At 39.8% G+C, this 12,545-nt stretch overlaps 7 non-coding genes across 7 annotated transcripts; all 7 read right to left on the reverse strand.

Annotated features, from left to right (window-relative positions):
* Positions 1 to 1,355: 1,355 nt before the first annotated feature.
* Positions 1,356 to 1,428, reverse strand: TRNAR-UCG (transfer RNA arginine (anticodon UCG)). Its single transcript has one exon. It is a non-coding gene; the product is annotated as a tRNA-Arg (tRNA).
* A 2,234-nt stretch (positions 1,429 to 3,662) lies between these two features.
* On the reverse strand, positions 3,663 to 3,735 carry TRNAR-CCU (transfer RNA arginine (anticodon CCU)). The gene has a single exon. It is a non-coding gene; the product is annotated as a tRNA-Arg (tRNA).
* Positions 3,736 to 4,530: 795 nt separating this feature from the next.
* Positions 4,531 to 4,603, reverse strand: TRNAR-UCG (transfer RNA arginine (anticodon UCG)). The gene has a single exon. It is a non-coding gene; the product is annotated as a tRNA-Arg (tRNA).
* Positions 4,604 to 6,118: 1,515 nt separating this feature from the next.
* Positions 6,119 to 6,191, reverse strand: TRNAR-UCG (transfer RNA arginine (anticodon UCG)). Its single transcript has one exon. It is a non-coding gene; the product is annotated as a tRNA-Arg (tRNA).
* A 1,515-nt stretch (positions 6,192 to 7,706) lies between these two features.
* Positions 7,707 to 7,779, reverse strand: TRNAR-UCG (transfer RNA arginine (anticodon UCG)). Its single transcript has one exon. It is a non-coding gene; the product is annotated as a tRNA-Arg (tRNA).
* Positions 7,780 to 9,294: 1,515 nt separating this feature from the next.
* TRNAR-UCG (transfer RNA arginine (anticodon UCG)) lies at positions 9,295 to 9,367 on the reverse strand. The gene has a single exon. It is a non-coding gene; the product is annotated as a tRNA-Arg (tRNA).
* A 1,515-nt stretch (positions 9,368 to 10,882) lies between these two features.
* TRNAR-UCG (transfer RNA arginine (anticodon UCG)) lies at positions 10,883 to 10,955 on the reverse strand. Its single transcript has one exon. It is a non-coding gene; the product is annotated as a tRNA-Arg (tRNA).
* Positions 10,956 to 12,545: the final 1,590 nt, after the last annotated feature.

A 12,545-nucleotide genomic window follows, 5' to 3' on the forward strand; every position in this document is an offset into this window, starting at 1 on the left:
TATGCTTTTGTTTTCCTTTTTGCATACAAACCTCTTTCCTCATGAGTTTAAAGCTCATTTGTATGCTCTACATAGCTCTGGACGTTTCCAGACGTGGAGTGAAACTGTTTTGAAAGTAGTACAAATTGCTCCTTCCTGCATATGCTAATTTTTCACACTCACATAGTTTGTATAAGTTTTATGAATCCTGGCTTGACCTATTCAAGTAGCTGAAAGCCTGTCACCACCCCTAGAAGCAAGATTCACACCAATCCAATTCAAATCATTTTTTCCAAAAGAATATGTTCTGGCCGGTCGAAAATGCATCTCACAAAAATAGGCATTTAATAATCTACTTTGCAGTTTCAGAACACTAAAATGACTGTGAAGTGTACACAAGTAAAATGGGACAGTTTCAAAGTACCTAATCCCTCATAAACTTCCGAGAGGAAGCATGAAATAAATCTACCTAATATTCTGGAAAAGAAAGAGGGAGGATTTTTGTTATCACCTCAGATGGGACTTGAACCCACAATCCCTGACTTAGGAGGTCAGTGCCTTATCCATTAGGCCACTGAGACACACATGCATGGCTCTTTTCTAGAGGTATTATTTAAATGTATTCTATGGTCAGACACCGGTGTGTGCACACAGGGCATTTCTCAGTTCTCTCTATAAGTAAACTTCCCATTTTCATCCTCTTCCATCCCCGACTTTAACGCTCTCTTCTATGCTATAATGGAGACTTTGCAATTTTAGCAAGTGGAGAGAAATTGGAGAACCACTTTCGACTCCACACTTCTTCTTCACTTACTTCTTTTCTCAATATACTGGGCTTAGAAAATGGTATCAAGCCATCCTTATCATCAGTAGGACACGGAAAGAGGCACTAAGTCTCCTAACCAAGTTCAACCACACTCTGCAACTTAACCATTGCACTACAAATTAGGCAACGGGGGCATCAGCAAAGGCAGCCAATGTGCCGATCCTTTATACATTTTGTGTAGTACTTTTCTTACTCGGAGGCAAAATCAGCACTTTAACTGCCCAAATCATACAGATTTTACACATGTACCACTCTATGCACACATAGGCACACACCTTGCAGTTCTTCTACACACACTTAAGCTAAAAACCCATTCTGTCACGTCAAAATTCTGCAAACCTATTACATATTCAGTGCGTCGGCATAGAAGCACTTTCTAATGCCACTAAAATGCACAAGTAGTTAGACTGAAGATGCAACCTGAATGAGTTTACAGTATGTACTCCACTTTATTATTGATTAGTAATGAGAAAGTGAGGACTACAAGAGTATTGGAAAAGACTTTTTCCACTCTGAATGTAAAGCAGATTGTGTGACCATTGGCCAAAAACGACCACGAAGGGACTCGAACCCTCAATCTTCTGATCCGAAGTCAGACGCCTTATCCATTAGGCCACGCGGTCATCCATCCACCTGAGATGATTTTTATCATGTAGGTGGTATGCATGGATGGAGAACATATTATTGAAAGGTATTCAGGTTTTCATCCCATAGTGTTCTTTCAGCTCTTTTCGCTGGAAGCACTTTTTTGGAATCTATATATTGAGAATTTTATGAGTACGATATGCTTTTGTTTTCCTTTTTCCATACAAACCTCTTTCCTCATGAGTTTAAAGCTCATTTGTATGCTCTACATAGCTCTGGACGTTTCCAGACGTGGAGTGAAACTGTTTTGAAAGTAGTACAAATTGCTCCTTCCTGCATATGCTAATTTTTCACACTCACATAGGTTGTATAAGTTTTATGAATCCTGGCTTGACCTATTCAAGTAGCTGAAAGCCTGTCACCACCTCTAGAAACAAGATTCACACCAATCCAATTCATATCATTTTTTCCAAAGGAATATGTTCTGGCCGGTCGAAAATGCATCTCACAAAAATAGGCATTTAAAAATCTACTTTGCAGTTTCAGAACACTAACATGACTGTGAAGTGTACACAAGTAAAATGGGACTGTTTCAAAGTACCTAATCCCTCATAAACTTCTGAAAGGAAGCATGTAATAAATCTACCTAATTTTCTGGAAAAGAAAGAGGGAGGATTTTTGTTATCACCTCAGATGGGACTTGAACACACAATCCCTGGCTTAGGAGGCCAGTGCCTTATCCATGAGGCCACTGAGGCACACATGCATAGCTCTTTTCTAGAGGCATTATTTAAATGTATTCTATGGTCAGACACCGGTGTGTGCACACAGGGCATTTCTCACTTCTCTCTATAAGTAAACTTCCCATTTTCATCCTCTTCCATCCCCGACTTTAACGCTCTCTTCTATGCTATAATGGAGACTTTGCAATTTTAGCAAGTGGAGAGAAATTGGAAAACCACTTTCGACTCCGCACTTCTTCTTCACTTACTTCTTTTCTCAATATACTGGGCTTAGAAAATGGTATCAAGCCATCCTTATCATCAGTAGGACACGGAAAGAGGCACTAAGTCTCCTAACCAAGTTCAACCACACTCTGCAACTTAACCATTGCACTACAAATTAGGCAGCGGGGGCATCAGCAAAGGCAGCCAATGTGCCGATCCTTTATACATTTTTTGTAGTACTTTTCTTACTCGGAGGCAAATTCAGCACTTTAACTGCCCAAATCATACAGATTTTACACATGTAGCACTCAATGCACACATAGGCACACACCTTGCAGTTCTTCTACACACACTTAAGCTAAAAACCCATTCTGTCACGTCAAAATTCTGCAAACCTATTACATATTCAGTGCGTCGGCATAGAAGCACTTTTTAATGCCACTAAAATGCACAAGTAGTTAGACTGAAGATGCAACCTGAATGAGTTTACAGTATGTACTCCACTTTATTAATGATTAGTAATGAGAAAGTGAGGACTACAAGAGTATTGGAAAAGACTTTTTCCACTCTGAATGTAAAGCAGATTGTGTGACCATTGGCCAAAAACGACCACGAAGGGACTCGAACCCTCAATCTTCTGATCCGAAGTCAGACGCCTTATCCATTAGGCCACGCTGTCATCCGTCCACCTGAGATGATTTTTATCATGTAGGTGGTATGCATGGATGGAGAACATATTATTGAAAGGTATTCAGGTTTACATCCCATAGTGTTCTTTCAGCTCTTTTCGCTGGAAGCACTTTTTTGGAATCTATATATTGAGAATTTTTTGAGTACGATATGCTTTTGTTTTCCTTTTTCCATACAAACCTCTTTCCTCATGAGTTTAAAGCTCATTTGTATTCTCTACATAGCTCTGGAAGTTTCCAGACGTGGAGTGAAACTGTTTTGAAAGTAGGACAAATTGCTCCTTCCTGCATATGCTAATTTTTCACACTCACATAGGTTGTATACGTTTTATGTATCCTGGCTTGACCTATTCAAGTAGCTGAAAGCCTGTCACCACCTCTAGAAACAAGATTCACACCAATCCAATTCAAATCATGTTTTCCAAAGGAATATGTTCTGGCCGGTCGAAAATGCATCTCACAAAAATAGGCATTTAAAAATCTACTTTGCAGTTTCAGAACACTAACATGACTGTGAAGTGTACACAAGTAAAATGGGACGGTTTCAAAGTACCTAATCCCTCATAATTTCTGAGAGGAAGCATGTAATAAATCTACCTAATATTCTGGAAAAGATAGAGGGAGGATTTTTGTTATCACCTCAGATGGGACTTGAACCCACAATCCCTGGCTTAGGAGGCCAGTGCCTTATCCATTAGGCCACTGAGGTACACATGCATAGCACTTTTCTAGAGGCATTATTTAAATGTATTCTATGGTCAGACACCGGTGTGTGCACACAGGGCATTTCTCACTTCTCTCTATAAGTAAACTTCCCATTTTCATCCTCTTCCATCCCCGACTTTAACGCTCTCTTCTATGCTATAATGGAGACTTTGCAATTTTAGCAAGTGGAGAGAAAGAGGAGAACCACTTTCGACTCCACACTTCTTCTTCACTTACTTATTTTCTCAATATACTGGGCTTAGAAAATGGTATCAAGCCATCCTTATCATCAGTAGGACACGGAAAGAGGCACTAAGTCTCCTAACCAAGTTCAACCACACTCTGCAACTTAACCATTGCACTACAAATTAGGCAACGGGGGCATCAGCAAAGGCAGCCAATGTGCCGATCCTTTATACATTTTGTGTAGTACTTTTCTTACTCGGAGGCAAAATCAGCACTTTAACTGCCCAAATCATACAGATTTTACACATGTAGCACTCTATGCACACATAGGCACACACCTTGCAGTTCTTCTACACACACTTAAGCTAAAAACCCATTCTGTCACGTCAAAATTCTGCAAACCTATTACATATTCAGTGCGTCGGCATAGAAGCACTTTTTAATGCCACTAAAATGCACAAGTAGTTAGACTGAAGATGCAACCTGAATGAGTTTACAGTATGTACTCCACTTTATTAATGATTAGTAATGAGAAAGTGAGGACTACAAGAGTATTGGAAAATACTTTTTCCACTCTGAATGTAAAGCAGATTGTGTGACCATTGGCCAAAAACGACCACGAAGGGACTCAAACCCTCAATCTTCTGATCCGAAGTCAGACGCCTTATCCATTAGGCCACGCGGTCATCCGTCCACCTGAGATGATTTTTATCATGTAGGTGGTATGCATGGATGGAGAACATATTATTGAAAGGTATTCAGGTTTACATCCCATAGTGTTCTTTCAGCTCTTTTCGCTGGAAGCACTTTTTTGGAATATATATATTGAGAATTTTATGAGTACGATATGCTTTTGTTTTCCTTTTTGCATACAAACCTCTTTCCTCATGAGTTTAAAGCTCATTTGTATGCTCTACATAGCTCTGGACGTTTCCAGACGTGGAGTGAAACTGTTTTGAAAGTAGTACAAATTGCTCCTTCCTGCATATGCTAATTTTTCACACTCACATAGTTTGTATAAGTTTTATGAATCCTGGCTTGACCTATTCAAGTAGCTGAAAGCCTGTCACCACCCCTAGAAGCAAGATTCACACCAATCCAATTCAAATCATTTTTTCCAAAAGAATATGTTCTGGCCGGTCGAAAATGCATCTCACAAAAATAGGCATTTAATAATCTACTTTGCAGTTTCAGAACACTAAAATGACTGTGAAGTGTACACAAGTAAAATGGGACAGTTTCAAAGTACCTAATCCCTCATAAACTTCCGAGAGGAAGCATGTAATAAATCTACCTAATTTTCTGGAAAAGAAAGAGGGAGGATTTTTGTTCTCACCTCAGATGGGACTTGAACCCACAATCCCTGGCTTAGGAGGTCAGTGCCTTATCCATTAGGCCACTGAGACACACATGCATAGCTCTTTTCTAGAGGTATTATTTAAATGTATTCTATGGTCAGACACCGGTGTGTGCACACAGGGCATTTCTCAGTTCTCTCTATAAGTAAACTTCCCATTTTCATCCTCTTCCATCCCCGACTTTAACGCTCTCTTCTATGCTATAATGGAGACTTTGCAATTTTAGCAAGTGGAGAGAAATTGGAGAACCACTTTCGACTCCACACTTCTTCTTCACTTACTTCTTTTCTCAATATACTGGCCTTAGAAAATGGTATCAAGCCATCCTTATCATCAGTAGGACACGGAAAGAGGCACTAAGTCTCCTAACCAAGTTCAACCACACTCTGCAACTTAACCATTGCACTACAAATTAGGCAACGGGGGCATCAGCAAAGGCAGCCAATGTGCCGATCCTTTATACATTTTGTGTAGTACTTTTCTTACTCGGAGGCAAAATCAGCACTTTAACTGCCCAAATCATACAGATTTTACACATGTACCACTCTATGCACACATAGGCACACACCTTGCAGTTCTTCTACACACACTTAAGCTAAAAACCCATTCTGTCACGTCAAAATTCTGCAAACCTATTACATATTCAGTGCGTCGGCATAGAAGCACTTTCTAATGCCACTAAAATGCACAAGTAGTTAGACTGAAGATGCAACCTGAATGAGTTTACAGTATGTACTCCACTTTATTATTGATTAGTAATGAGAAAGTGAGGACTACAAGAGTATTGGAAAAGACTTTTTCCACTCTGAATGTAAAGCAGATTGTGTGACCATTGGCCAAAAACGACCACGAAGGGACTCGAACCCTCAATCTTCTGATCCGAAGTCAGACGCCTTATCCATTAGGCCACGCGGTCATCCGTCCACCTGAGATGATTTTTATCATGTAGGTGGTATGCATGGATGGAGAACATATTATTGAAAGGTATTCAGGTTTACATCCCATAGTGTTCTTTCAGCTCTTTTCGCTGGAAGCACTTTTTTGGAATCTATATATTGAGAATTTTATGAGTACGATATGCTTTTGTTTTCCTTTTTCCATACAAACCTCTTTCCTCATGAGTTTAAAGCTCATTTGTATGCTCTACATAGCTCTGGACGTTTCCAGACGTGGAGTGAAACTGTTTTGAAAGTAGTACAAATTGCTCCTTCCTGCATATGCTAATTTTTCACACTCACATAGGTTGTATAAGTTTTATGAATCCTGGCTTGACCTATTCAAGTAGCTGAAAGCCTGTCACCACCTCTAGAAACAAGATTCACACCAATCCAATTCATATCATTTTTTCCAAAGGAATATGTTCTGGCCGGTCGAAAATGCATCTCACAAAAATAGGCATTTAAAAATCTACTTTGCAGTTTCAGAACACTAACATGACTGTGAAGTGTACACAAGTAAAATGGGACTGTTTCAAAGTACCTAATCCCTCATAAACTTCTGAGAGGAAGCATGTAATAAATCTACCTAATTTTCTGGAAAAGAAAGAGGAAGGATTTTTGTTATCACCTCAGATGGGACTTGCACCCACAATCCCTGGCTTAGGAGGCCAGTGCCTTATCCATGAGGCCACTGAGGCACACATGCATAGCTCTTTTCTAGAGGCATTATTTAAATGTATTCTATGGTCAGACACCGGTGTGTGCACACAGGGCATTTCTCACTTCTCTCTATAAGTAAACTTCCCATTTTCATCCTCTTCCATCCCCGACTTTAACGCTCTCTTCTATGCTATAATGGAGACTTTGCAATTTTAGCAAGTGGAGAGAAAGTGGAGAACCACTTTCGACTCCACACTTCCTCTTCACTTACTTATTTTCTCAATATACTGGGCTTAGAAAATGGTATCAAGCCATCCTTATCATCAGTAGGACACGGAAAGAGGCACTAAGTCTCCTAACCAAGTTCAACCACACTCTGCAACTTAACCATTGCACTACAAATTAGGCAACGGGGGCATCAGCAAAGGCAGCCAATGTGCCGATCCTTTATACATTTTGTGTAGTACTTTTCTTACTCGGAGGCAAAATCAGCACTTTAACTGCCCAAATCATACAGATTTTACACATGTAGCACTCTATGCACACATAGGCACACACCTTGCAGTTCTTCTACACACACTTAAGCTAAAAACCCATTCTGTCACGTCAAAATTCTGCAAACCTATTACATATTCAGTGCGTCGGCATAGAAGCACTTTTTAATGCCACTAAAATGCACAAGTAGTTAGACTGAAGATGCAACCTGAATGAGTTTACAGTATGTACTCCACTTTATTAATGATTAGTAATAAGAAAGTGAGGACTACAAGAGTATTGGAAAATACTTTTTCCACTCTGAATGTAAAGCAGATTGTGTGACCATTGGCCAAAAACGACCACGAAGGGACTCAAACCCTCAATCTTCTGATCCGAAGTCAGACGCCTTATCCATTAGGCCACGCGGTCATCCGTCCACCTGAGATGATTTTTATCATGTAGGTGGTATGCATGGATGGAGAACATATTATTGAAAGGTATTCAGGTTTACATCCCATAGTGTTCTTTCAGCTCTTTTCGCTGGAAGCACTTTTTTGGAATATATATATTGAGAATTTTATGAGTACGATATGCTTTTGTTTTCCTTTTTGCATACAAACCTCTTTCCTCATGAGTTTAAAGCTCATTTGTATGCTCTACATAGCTCTGGACGTTTCCAGACGTGGAGTGAAACTGTTTTGAAAGTAGTACAAATTGCTCCTTCCTGCATATGCTAATTTTTCACACTCACATAGGTTGTATAAGTTTTATGAATCCTGGCTTGACCTATTCAAGTAGCTGAAAGCCTGTCACCACCCCTAGAAGCAAGATTCACACCAATCCAATTCAAATCATTTTTTCCAAAAGAATATGTTCTGGCCGGTCGAAAATGCATCTCACAAAAATAGGCATTTAAAAATCTACTTTGCAGTTTCAGAAGACTAACATGACTGTGAAGTGTACACAAGTAAAATGGGACAGTTTCAAAGTACCTAATCCCTCATAAACTTCCGAGAGGAAGCATGTAATAAATCTACCTAATTTTCTGGAAAAGAAAGAGGGAGGATTTTTGTTATCACCTCAGATGGGACTCCAACCCACAATCCCTGGCTTAGGAGGTCAGTGCCTTATCCATTAGGCCACTGAGACACACATGCATAGCTCTTTTCTAGAGGTATTATTTAAATGTATTCTATGGTCAGACACCGGTGTGTGCACACAGGGCATTTCTCAGTTCTCTCTATAAGTAAACTTCCCATTTTCATCCTCTTCCATCCCCGACTTTAACGCTCTCTTCTATGCTATAATGGAGACTTTGCAATTTTAGCAAGTGGAGAGAAATTGGAGAACCACTTTCGACTCCACACTTCTTCTTCACTTACTTCTTTTCTCAATATACTGGGCTTAGAAAATGGTATCAAGCCATCCTTATCATCAGTAGGACACGGAAAGAGGCACTAAGTCTCCTAACCAAGTTCAACCACACTCTGCAACTTAACCATTGCACTACAAATTAGGCAACGGGGGCATCAGCAAAGGCAGCCAATGTGCCGATCCTTTATACATTTTGTGTAGTACTTTTCTTACTCTGAGGCAAAATCAGCACTTTAACTGCCCAAATCATACAGATTTTACACATGTACCACTCTATGCAGACATAGGCACACACCTTGCAGTTCTTCTACACACACTTAAGCTAAAAACCCATTCTGTCACGTCAAAATTCTGCAAACCTATTACATATTCAGTGCGTCGGCATAGAAGCACTTTTTAATGCCACTAAAATGCACAAGTAGTTAGACTGAAGATGCAACCTGAATGAGTTTACAGTATGTACTCCACTTTATTAATGATTAGTAATGAGAAAGTGAGGACTACAAGAGTATTGGAAAAGACTTTTTCCACTCTGAATGTAAAGCAGATTGTGTGTCCATTGGCCAAAAACGACCACGAAGGGACTCGAACCCTCAATCTTCTGATCCGAAGTCAGACGCCTTATCCATTAGGCCACGCGGTCATCCGTCCACCTGAGATGATTTTTATCATGTAGGTGGTATGCATGGATGGAGAACATATTATTGAAAGGTATTCAGGTTTACATCCCATAGTGTTCTTTCAGCTCTTTTCGCTGGAAGCACTTTTTTGGAATATATATATTGAGAATTTTATGAGTACGATATGCTTTTGTTTTCCTTTTTGCATACAAACCTCTTTCCTCATGAGTTTAAAGCTCATTTGTATGCTCTACATAGCTCTGGACGTTTCCAGACGTGGAGTGAAACTGTTTTGAAAGTAGTACAAATTGCTCCTTCCTGCATATGCTAATTTTTCACACTCACATAGGTTGTATAAGTTTTATGAATCCTGGCTTGACCTATTCAAGTAGCTGAAAGCCTGTCACCACCTCTAGAAACAAGATTCACACCAATCCAATTCATATAATTTTTTCCAAAGGAATATGTTCTGGCCGGTCGAAAATGCATCTCACAAAAATAGGCATTTAAAAATCTACTTTGCAGTTTCAGAAGACTAACATGACTGTGAAGTGTACACAAGTAAAACGTGACAGTTTCAAAGTACCTAATCCCTCATAAACTTCCGAGAGGAAGCATGTAATAAATCTACCTAATTTTCTGGAAAAGAAAGAGGGAGGATTTTTGTTATCACCTCAGATGGGACTCCAACCCACAATCCCTGGCTTAGGAGGCCAGTGCCTTATCCATTAGGCCACTGAGACACACATGCATAGCTCTTTTCTAGAGGCATTATTTAAATGTATTCTATGGTCAGACACCGGTGTGTGCACACAGGGCATTTCTCACTTCTCTCTATAAGTAAACTTCCCATTTTCATCCTCTTCCATCCCCGACTTTAACGCTCTCTTCTATGCTATAATGGAGACTTTGCAATTTTAGCAAGTGGAGAGAAATTGGAGAACCACTTTCGACTCCACACTTCTTCTTCACTTACTTCTTTTCTCAATATACTGGGCTTAGAAAATGGTATCAAGCCATCCTTATCATCAGTAGGACACGGAAAGAGGCACTAAGTCTCCTAACCAAGTTCAACCACACTCTGCAACTTAACCATTGCACTACAAATTAGGCAACGGGGGCATCAGCAAAGGCAGCCAATGTGCCGATCCTTTATACATTTTGTGTAGTACTTTTCTTACTCTGAGGCAAAATCAGCACTTTAACTGCCCAAATCATACAGATTTTACACATGTACCACTCTATGCAGACATAGGCACACACCTTGCAGTTCTTCTACACACACTTAAGCTAAAAACCCATTCTGTCACGTCAAAATTCTGCAAACCTATTACATATTCAGTGCGTCGGCATAGAAGCACTTTTTAATGCCACTAAAATGCACAAGTAGTTAGACTGAAGATGCAACCTGAATGAGTTTACAGTATGTACTCCACTTTATTAATGATTAGTAATGAGAAAGTGAGGACTACAAGAGTATTGGAAAAGACTTTTTCCACTCTGAATGTAAAGCAGATTGTGTGACCATTGGCCAAAAACGACCACGAAGGGACTCGAACCCTCAATCTTCTGATCCGAAGTCAGACGCCTTATCCATTAGGCCACGCGGTCATCCGTCCACCTGAGATGATTTTTATCATGTAGGTGGTATGCATGGATGGAGAACATATTATTGAAAGGTATTCAGGTTTACATCCCATAGTGTTCTTTCAGCTCTTTTCGCTGGAAGCACTTTTTTGGAATATATATATTGAGAATTTTATGAGTACGATATGCTTTTGTTTTCCTTTTTGCATACAAACCTCTTTCCTCATGAGTTTAAAGCTCATTTGTATGCTCTACATAGCTCTGGACGTTTCCAGACGTGGAGTGAAACTGTTTTGAAAGTAGTTCAAATTGCTCCTTCCTGCATATGCTAATTTTTCACACTCACATAGTTTGTATAAGTTTTATGAATCCTGGCTTGACCTATTCAAGTAGCTGAAAGCCTGTCACCACCCCTAGAAGCAAGATTCACACCAATCCAATTCAAATCATTTTTTCCAAAAGAATATGTTCTGGCCGGTCGAAAATGCATCTCACAAAAATAGGCATTTAATAATCTACTTTGCAGTTTCAGAACACTAAAATGACTGTGAAGTGTACACAAGTAAAATGGGACAGTTTCAAAGTACCTAATCCCTCATAAACTTCCGAGAGGAAGCATGTAATAAATCTACCTAATTTTCTGGAAAAGAAAGAGGGAGGATTTTTGTTATCACCTCAGATGGGACTTGAACCCACAATCCCTGGCTTAGGAGGTCAGTGCCTTATCCATTAGGCCACTGAGACACACATGCATAGCTCTTTTCTAGAGGTATTATTTAAATGTATTCTATGGTCAGACACCGGTGTGTGCACACAGGGCATTTCTCAGTTCTCTCTATAAGTAAACTTCCCATTTTCATCCTCTTCCATCCCCGACTTTAACGCTCTCTTCTATGCTATTATGGAGACTTTGCAATTTTAGCAAGTGGAGAGAAATTGGAGAACCACTTTCAACTCCACACTTCTTCTTCACTTACTTCTTTTCTCAATATACTGGGCTTAGAAAATGGTATCAAGCCATCCTTATCATCAGTAGGACACGGAAAGAGGCACTAAGTCTCCTAACCAAGTTCAACCACACTCTGCAACTTAACCATTGCACTACAAATTAGGCAACGGGGGCATCAGCAAAGGCAGCCAATGTGCCGATCCTTTATACATTTTGTGTAGTACTTTTCTTACTCGGAGGCAAAATCAGCACTTTAACTGCCCAAATCATACAGATTTTACACATGTACCACTCTATGCACACATAGGCACACACCTTGCAGTTCTTCTACACACACTTAAGCTAAAAACCCATTCTGTCACGTCAAAATTCTGCAAACCTATTACATATTCAGTGCGTCGGCATAGAAGCACTTTTTAATGCCACTAAAATGCACAAGTAGTTAGACTGAAGATGCAACCTGAATGAGTTTACAGTATGTACTCCACTTTATTAATGATTAGTAATGAGAAAGTGAGGACTACAAGAGTATTGGAAAATACTTTTTTCACTCTGAATGTAAAGCAGATTGTGTGACCATTGGCCAAAAACGACCACGAAGGGACTTGAACCCTCAATCTTGTGATCCAAAGTCAGACGCCTTATCCATTAGGCCACGCGGTCAT

Source organism: Triturus cristatus, chromosome 4_1 (assembly GCF_964204655.1).
Source record: "Triturus cristatus chromosome 4_1, aTriCri1.1, whole genome shotgun sequence".
Classification (NCBI taxonomy): Eukaryota; Metazoa; Chordata; class Amphibia; order Caudata; family Salamandridae; genus Triturus; species Triturus cristatus.